Below are 9515 nucleotides of genomic sequence, written 5' to 3'. Positions count from 1 at the left end.
TGGAAGAGGAGAATAGATGTGCATGATTTACAGTCTGCATTATGGGGCACGGTGACTCAAACCACCACTAAATATCGACAATGCATGAATCATGAGCGATGAGAGCATCTTAGGTGCTTCCCGTGAGGAGAAAAAGTCCCTGTTACTACTGGCAGTGTTATTGTTGATGGAATTGATGTGAAAAACAGTGTTGGACCTAACAGACTTGTACACAGACATTTATATGAGTAGAGCGGAATTTACACTGAAATGAAAAGCACCTCAGTGGATTTACATTAACAGCCGTTTGCAAATGTTGGACGACCTCCAGGCAATTTTCAAATCAATCAATCAATCAATCAAATTTTATTTGTATAGCCCATATTCACAAATCACAATTTGTCTCATAGGGCTTTAACATGGTGTGACATCCTCTGCCCTTAACCCTCAACAAGAGTAAGGAAAAACTACTTAAAAACCCTTTTAACAGGGAAAAAAAAAGAACGTAGAAACCTCAGAGAGAGCCACATGTGAGGGATCCCTCTCCCAGGACGGACAGAAGTGCAATGGATGTCAAGTGTAAAGGAGAACATCAAGATAAAGGTTTTAGCAGCATTGATTAGGGTAAACATTTTGAAGTATAACTGAAGGTCAGTGAATTGGTGGATTAATGTCATTAATGGTCAAGTGTCTGAGGAGAAATACTATGTATCGAGCAGTCCTGCTGCAATCATAGTCCATGGTCAGCAGCCAGCAAGATCATGATCCACCATCAAGATCGGATGCCACTATAGTCCACAGTCATTGTCCACTGCCGCCATTAGGATCCACCATCAGCTGCCACCTCGGTCGTGGTCCACTACCAAATGTTTCTCTTTTGACATGGAAAGACACACACAGGCTACAACCCCTGCAGACATAAAATGCCTTTTATTTACATGTTAACACTCAGTTTGACCCAGTTTGTGCTCATCATGTGAAACCACATGTTATATATCGAGAGGTAAAATAAAACCGTTAAAGGTTGTCTAATAGCATTTTGCTCCAGAACCCAGACCTGTAACTACTTGGTCAATGGTAAATATTTTGAATCTTTTTTTCTAAAGTTGATGGTCTGTTTCTGAATCATAAAAGTATACATGAGGTTTCCTGGAAACGTGTGCAGAGATTCCTTAGTCTCATAACCAGCTGGCATGTCAAGCAGCGCAAGCAGTTACTCATAGGCAAAGACATGTTATCATCTGTAATGGGAGTGGAGATGGTGTAAATTCTCCGTGTGACATGCAAACAGCCCTGACATTAAGTTTGCTGCTACATAGAAAATCAATTTTCTCCAGCGCCACAAAAAAACTGAGATGTGTGGCATGCAGCACTCACACTCTGGTTGGACAAGAGCTGTGGATATTGATTTTTATTCGAAGCAACTGCTCAGTTTGGCCTGTTCAAAAAGTATGAAGTGCAATTCAGATTTTTTAAAATGGGAATAAGTAAATGTGGTATCATCAAAGTGTGACATTGCACCAGTGGGCTTGTAGCTGTGGAAGCCATTTTTAAAATACACACGCCCTGAGGACCACTGTGAAATTACCTTGAACCTGAGATGCATGTGTGTAAAGGTTCCACACCTGTGAATACCATGAAGTCTTCACAAGCTCACGGGTGTGTTGCCACAATTATGACGGAATGTGATCAAGCTTAAAAGTCAAACAAGGTCAGAGTGACATTTCTTCAGGACACGTCGATGGCGTCTGGAGTCTGTGGCACTCCAACTGACCAGTGCGAGGCTAAAGCAGGAAGGACACTGGGAATTCTTGAGCCACCTCAGTCCGTATTTACAGACAACATGAGCTGCTTATCTCGAGAGCACCCGCTATTGTAGTGGCCGAGATGCCATGTCCGATAGCAGGTTAGCTAATGAGACGAGAGGTTAAATCTGTGTCCCCTCCCACTCAACCAGTCATTCTCGGATTCACCCAGCTCTTTTTTGCTGCAATTAATCTAATTCAGTGTTGGGAAAGCTCTCGTCTTTCCCGAGCGATCTGCTTCTCATTGGCCGAGGGTTCATTTGAGGTTTGCGCGGTGTCTAACAAGCCACCATTCCTCCTGCTATCAAATGGTGCACGAGCCGCAGTCGAGGGGCTGAAAGGTGAGCGCGGTCATTCAGCCGCCTCTTTCATAATCCATTCACAAATAAAGTCGGACAAAAGAGGACAGTTTTTGGTCTGGAAGTGATATACATCATGTCGTTTGATGTTGCTCGGTGGAAGGAAATGACTGGGCTGGACTCTTAACATTAATGTAATTGAGTGTTACCTCATTGTACTCGGCCGTATGGCAATCCCGGAGGATGGGGGGCTGCAGGAGGGGGGGCGGCATCTGTTCAAACAAGAGAAGTAAAAAATGCTACAGAAAATCATCGGGGGGGAAGGATAACAGTCGAGTAATGCAGCAACATTGTTTCTGCCAAAAGAAAGGGTGGGAGGGCGAAGTGGGGTAAAACAGTTCAACCTTTGTAATGGTCCCGTTTTATGTTTGGTCAGCAGAGCGACACTGATGTTTTTTTTTTTTTGGGGGACGCTGAAGACACCGAGCTTTGAAGGCCCACAAAAAGCTGAGCACAGATCGGGTCCATCTCTACGTGATAGCACAAAAGAAGTTCATGTTGATCATAAGGCAATCATTCATTCAAACCCCAACAAGAAGGCTATTATCCACAGAGGAAATAATTTTGGACAAGTTCTTCAAACTAGTGTCTGTCCCCCCCCACCCCTACAAATCATTCGTTGTGTTCTGACACAGTTTGCCCCAACTCCCCTCCTCCTCCTCCTCAAAAAAAGCATCAAAAGCATTTGGCTTGCACGTTGCAGACATGTCTAAAGTGAAAATGTGGCAAATATATTTATCGGGACACAAATGCCTGCTATTCAAGAGTCTGGGGAAGAGAGTATTCTATTGATGTCGGATTTCTGGAGTTATTCATGAAATGTGCATAATGTGTTATGTGCTCAATCATGTGGGCTTTACCTCACGTTGTGTTCAGGAGCAATCTGAAGTCTGCAGCCTCACATTATTCCTCCCATTCCTCACAGGAAGTTGTTCTCCACTTAACACAGAGTAGTTTGATGGCTGACATGGCCTCAAATGAAGTGAGTAGTAAGTAACACTTTTACTCTAAATTCTGCCGACGCCTCATGTAAACACAGTTCACCTGCTAAATAAGATACCGTATATCACACAGTGGTGCAGACACTGACTCATACTGTGAACTCTGCCTGTGGTAATCAAAGGTTTTCCGTGTGTTGTTGTAGGCGGTTTGAGGTCATGTTTAGGTTAGTGCATGTGAGCCCCTCCCTGTGAACCCTGTTGGCCCTCCCCACGTTTATAAAGCAAGACGACTCCAGCTCCAATCAGCAGCGATGTAAACATGACACACTAATTCTCATCATGGCAACACTTCATGTACATCCAATCCATGGGCTGCAGACAGCATAAATGCAAGGTTAAGCTGCAATCTGTCCTTCAGGTCAACTGAGAACAGAGATGGACAACAAGTCTCCACCTCCTCCAGCTGTACAAAGATGTCCCAGACACGGGTGCGGCCATCTTGCGCTTTTGGGGTCATTTGGAGCCGAGGTCTGAGCAGTAGTGATTGTGGTTTGGAGCTGTTGTATCGAAGTCCCGCCCATACATACACTCCACCAATCGTGAGTCAGTCTCAGCTGTCAATCATTTCACCTAATTTTTTATGCGTCAAATAACTAATTAAAGCAAAACCAGAGAACTTAACACTTGAACAAACACTAGTTTCATAAGAGCTACCTACAATGACAGACACCATCTTTGAGAAAAACGTATTTAACACTTTTAGATTGGGGCATGTCTCATAAACTAACATGGAGGAGGCAGGATTAATGACATGTACTGCAGCCAGCCATCGGGGGGTGATCAGAATGATTTGGCTTCACTTTTGAGCAGCTGTGATATCATGTATCTTTAAACAGTCTATTCCTGAGAATGTGCTGCACACTTGACAATGAGCTGTAAACACAAAGGGGCCGAGGTGAGGTGTGGCCGACAAAGAGACTCTGGTGAAATCTAGTCCCAAAGAATCTAATTCATAACCTTTAACTTTAACTTCAGAAACATCTTTGGCTACGGATTGGGAAACATCTAGGGTTTAAAACTCTAAAATTATATTATATAGCCTAATTCTATACGTTAGAAGACCAGAAGAATCTTCTCAAGGGGCCACTCTTGTATTTAATCACATCTTGTAGTATTTATCCAGCATTAAGTGAATATTTTAACTACACTTGACCTTACACCATGATCTGCATCAGCTTTATATGCTGCAGCTTTTTATGGTTGGGAAAATCATACCAGCCCTGTAGCAGGAAGGTTTTCAAACCCTGTGTTTAAACCAGGCAATCTTCAAAATGCATAGTAATCAAGCAAAGATCAAGGCAGCGTTTCTTGAGAATAAACTTTTGGAGCAGCAGTATTTTCACTTTTCAGCAGCGACCTACTATATGTAAGATAAAAAAAAAAGCAGTCGCATTCCGTCATCTGTCCTCCCGTTGTGCAGATCCCTCCTTATATCAACACAACAGAAACAACATTAACACTTTCTGTAAATACTGCTTGACACGGTAAGTGGTGTCCTCCACCCCGCAGGGCTGTAATGACGGTGGAGCCTGGTACTGGACATTGAGTCATGGTATTTTCGAGGCTGAGACAGTCTTTGTGAGGCCAGAGACTGATATACAGTTGTAGCTGTGGGACTGGAGATCTACGAGGAGTGGCAGACCTTTTCACTGGAGGTGATTAATGCAAACTGAGCCATTAAGTACTATGGGAGGAGTACACTACAGTGAATTTATTTCTGGATTAATTCATTCCTCGCTCTCCTTGGAGCGGATCGCAGGGACCGAAAGAACTCGCTGTGTTGCAGCACACAAAATAAATGTTAGGTAATGTGAGAAAGAGATGGGATCCAATGTCCTGTACTTCAACCATATCACAGTCTGGAAAGTAACTAAATACATATACTCCAGTACTGTGAACTTTGAAGTCTTAGTAGCCAACTTCCACTTTCTAGTACTTAATACAACACAGTACTAATACAACCTAACCATGTGAAAGATAGTGAAAAAAAGAATCCCCCTCCACAAACCTTCACAGATATCATTAGTGTTTGAGTAATAGGCCTACTGCTGACAGACAGATAGCTATGAAAACACAACCTCACGTCGGAGGTAACAAAGTGCAGTGGAAACAGACAGACTGAATGAATCATTACATACGTTGTCTAAAGTAAACTGAAAGTGCAGCAGGTAAAACCATCAGAGCAGTGTGTAGCCATGGGGAGGCTGTGAGGTTCCACAAGTTAATTAAAAATACATAAATTCCATATTCACATCACATTCTCCACAGCTCCTGATTACATATTAGTTTTCTTTGGCTAATATTGGACTTACATTTAGAAGTTTTGCATGTAGGACTTTTACTTATATTGGAGTATTTTGCATTTTTGCGTAAGTAGTTCCCTGTTACTTTAACTGTACTGTAACTTAAACCTTATATTCTGGTCATTAAGGACCAATCAGGATGTTTCATTGTCATTGTATACATACATTATATTTTCTCATGGTCAGACGGTAGTTTATTTACTTAGCGATGGTTAAGTGATGGAGTGACCCTAGAAATCCTCTGTCCAACTAGGTGTGGTTCATTTCCCACCATTCAACTAATGTGTTTGTAACAAGACACAGCGGCTCATTGTTCCCGCATGGCGAAGTGTGAATTTAAGAATTCAAGGAGGCTCCGCTGTCACAGCCCATTACAGTTCCAGAAGAATCTCGGCGATCTCCATGACAACATATTTTGAAGGCGTGCAAAGTGCTGATTGTGATTTCAATTTTTCACAGGGACTTTGATTAGCCCTGTTGTCGGAGAGAGTTATGCAACAATGTATGCATTGTGTATTAGGCCCAGTCGGACAAAGCCGACCCACAACTTATCTTCGCTCAATAAGTCGTGAAGGGAAAAGTGAAGTTGCAAGACGCACTCATCACAGTAAATGAATTACATAAATGATTTATCGTTGTACTTTAGTTGTGCTGAGAAATGAGAAGGTGACAAATTACTTAAGACAAAAATTAACAAGAAGCCTGAATTGGAACGTCTTAAAACCAGGTGTGATGGCTGCAAATGAATCATGTAGAATGTTAAAAAAAAGTCCATTAGTCTCTTGACTGACAGAGAACTAACCGCCAGCAATTTTTGTCGTTGAAGCAAATATTTTCTGACCTCATGTTCTCAAATGTGAGAAGTTGAGGCTTTTCTCTGATTTGAATCATTGCAAAGACTGAAACCATTTGTGGCTGAGAATAAATAACAAATTTATAGAAGACAGCTTGGGCTCGCAGAACTTGTGATGGTCAGTTGCCCTATATACATATATACCTATACATAGGCGTGTTTTGTATGCTTTTGTTTGTTTGTCAGTAGGTTTTTGCAAAAACTACCCAACCGATTTCCATAAACGTTTGTGGAGGGGTGGGGCATGACCCAAGGAAGAAGCAATACAATTTTGGTATGGATCCAGATCAGTAGGTCGATTTCTTTCTCTTTCTTTGATATTGCGAGATAAGGCGTTTTTCAACAATTTCCTTGATTCCTCAGAGAATAATTCATGGATCATGATGAAAAAAAAAACCTGGGATATTTGTAGAACTAATATTTGTGTTTGCAATTTGGTGCAGATCCAAATAAAAATGAGGAAGTAGTCAATGTGTTTTCTGTGGTCTTTGCAGAGTGTCATTGTGTATTTCTAGTTATACTTCTTTTACCTGAACTGCAACAGTCACACAAGGAGTCAATTTGCATAGTCAGAGGTGAGAGACAGCACAAAAACATATTGACTGTTCATAAGATAGATGACATTTTATGTCAAATTCGCCTCGTTTCTATTGAAGGTGATAACTTGAATAATCTGTGCCAGTTTTATATTTAGAATATTAAGATATGGGTCGTGCAGTGAATGTTTGTAACGGTGATCGAAGGTCATTTCACAATAAAGTTGACGGGACCTTGAGCGAAGGCCACTCAAGACGTGTGGAAACTTCTCCTGCCCCCCCGGTATTGCATTCTGTGCAGAAAGTGTGTTTGGAAATTAGCACATCCCCTCCGCTGTATTGTTTTCTTCTGAGGCTCAACATCCTCGAGGCTGTAAAAGACGGTTAAAAATGGCAGTAAACTCCGTTTCTCTGAAAAGCCAGCATGCTGCCAAACCCTCAGATTTTACCATAAACAAAAATATTTCCTGTGCAACACACAAGTTTCCCCCAATTGTATTTATCCTGTCGATGAGAAGTAGAAAGTCTCTGGAGGAAAATTAAGGCTGCCCGGTCGCTTTGTTTTTTATTTAATTGTGTAAGTGTGGGATAAATACACAAATACACAGAAGCATGTCATCAAACAAATAATGAAAAGGGGCTTCCTTTTACTGTTATGCTCCCTGGCAGAGATGAATGGAAAGGGTTCTAAGATAAATATCCAAATGATCACAATAAGCATCATTTTGGATTTGCTTTCAAAGTGGGATTTTCAAATTTGATCAGTTCACTGCCATTGCACTGATCACATTAGTGATATCAGGGCTCAGGACAATACCTGAAATCTGCACGTGTCAGCTGTAGATATAATTGTCCACCTCCTTATGTTTACTCTCACATTTTTTTTCTAAAGGGGCTGAGCTTTCCCAGGTCAGGCCATCGGCGTGCAACCATTTAGAGAGCTGTTTGTAGACAATGAGCAGTTATAGAGGTGTCGTATTTCAATGTTTATATGTCAGGACGCACGCGAAGGAAATCCTCCTGAAGAGGAAAGAAAGGTACGGTATTTAAAACTCAAGAGTACACAAAGTCACTGGACTGATTCCTCACTGCATCAATAAGATGTGTAATGCCAGAAAAAAACAGTTTTTCATCAACTAATCTAGAGTTCCAAAAAGAATAAAAGTTCAGTTCAGGAGCTAAAGAGGCAGCCTTGTTTAAAACTTGACCACTGTGTGTGTTTGCATTATCCAGGCAGGACACGTTTGCATTTATTGGCCCAAGGATACCAAATATTAAGGCCTCGCATGTGTATTTAATGTAAAAGGTAAAAAAATCATCATGGAAATAATCAGTATTAGATTCATGCATTTTACCCTCAGAGAAAAAAAGCTTCGCCAGTCATTCCTCTTACAAAGCTCCTCTTTGCAGGCGCATGCCGGCCGTTTCAGAGTGAAGACGGACTAACTGAAAGGTTCCCATGTCAACAACTCAAAATGGGTGCTTGCTTTGACACATGCTGAAGTCATCAGCAGACAAGGAGAAGTAGACCACCCGCCTGACGGAGAAAGCTGCTCCGTCACATGAGCGACGCTCCATCTAAAGTTGGAAATTCCTTAGAGAAGTGGAGTATTACTGACGTAATATATGGTCATGGCCGCATTATCCAATCATAGATCAACATGTTGTTGCTTAGAGCTGTCCTGTGACAGCATGAGGAATCTATAGGCAGGGAGACGACAATGGAGACAACGCTGGAGACACATCAAATCCATTCAGTCTCCATGAGCTCCACATCTGACTGGAGGCTCTAGTTGCTGCCATTGAAACACCAGGACCCTTCTTTTAAATGCTGTGTTTTATTGTTGCTTTGTGATACAATAAATAATAATATATAATATTATAATAAATAACTTGTTTCAGTAGGAATTCAACATGTGTACTTTGTACTTTTAACAACTTTATTTGTATATGGTGTAAAGAACAGTCGAGAAAAACAGTTGAGGGCTTCCAGCCAATTTAAAATTTATAGTATTTTGTTAAAAGAAAGTTTGCATTATTAATATTTATAGTGATAAACAATGCTGAACATAAAAAGGCCCAAAAACAATCACTTTACATGTAAACAAACTGCATTACAGTTACATTTCTTATAAGTTTGACTTCTAGCTCAGTTTTGTTGACTAAAGGATTCCATGTATATGAGGTGAGGACAGTTTACAAGCTGCTAAACTCAACTCAGACAGAAATGAATGCATGCAAAGGTGAACCAAAATCCACTCCAGAGTGTTAAGCATCATGCAGAATTGAACACTGAGTAAACCCTGCATTGATGGTGTCTACGGTGGCTGCAAATCTCAAATGTTCATTCATATGTCACCGCTTCAGTGCTGCATTCAGGCTGAGGCTGTGTCGCTGACAAAAAAACTGAAACGGCACATTAGCCAGTTCACCGACTCCACTGAAAGTGTTTACTAAGTTAGTTTGTGGCTATAAATAGGGATCATCAGCGTTGAAAGAGAAGGAAACAGAAGTCTCTCTGTCCCAGCAGTGTTTCCCCCTGTTGTTTGTACAGCAGAACACTCCAGGGACCTGAACTCGGACTAATTAGCTAATTCATCTGCCCCGAAGGGAACTACATGGGATTAATGCCAGCCAACAGGAATCACTTTTCTGTGTAACACCAGTCATCATTAAGGA

The sequence above is a fragment of the Hippoglossus stenolepis genome, chromosome 9 (assembly GCF_022539355.2).
Source record: "Hippoglossus stenolepis isolate QCI-W04-F060 chromosome 9, HSTE1.2, whole genome shotgun sequence".
Lineage (NCBI taxonomy): Eukaryota > Metazoa > Chordata > Actinopteri > Pleuronectiformes > Pleuronectidae > Hippoglossus > Hippoglossus stenolepis.
The sequence above is the reverse complement of the archived record's forward strand: the minus strand, read 5'-3'. Positions refer to the sequence as shown.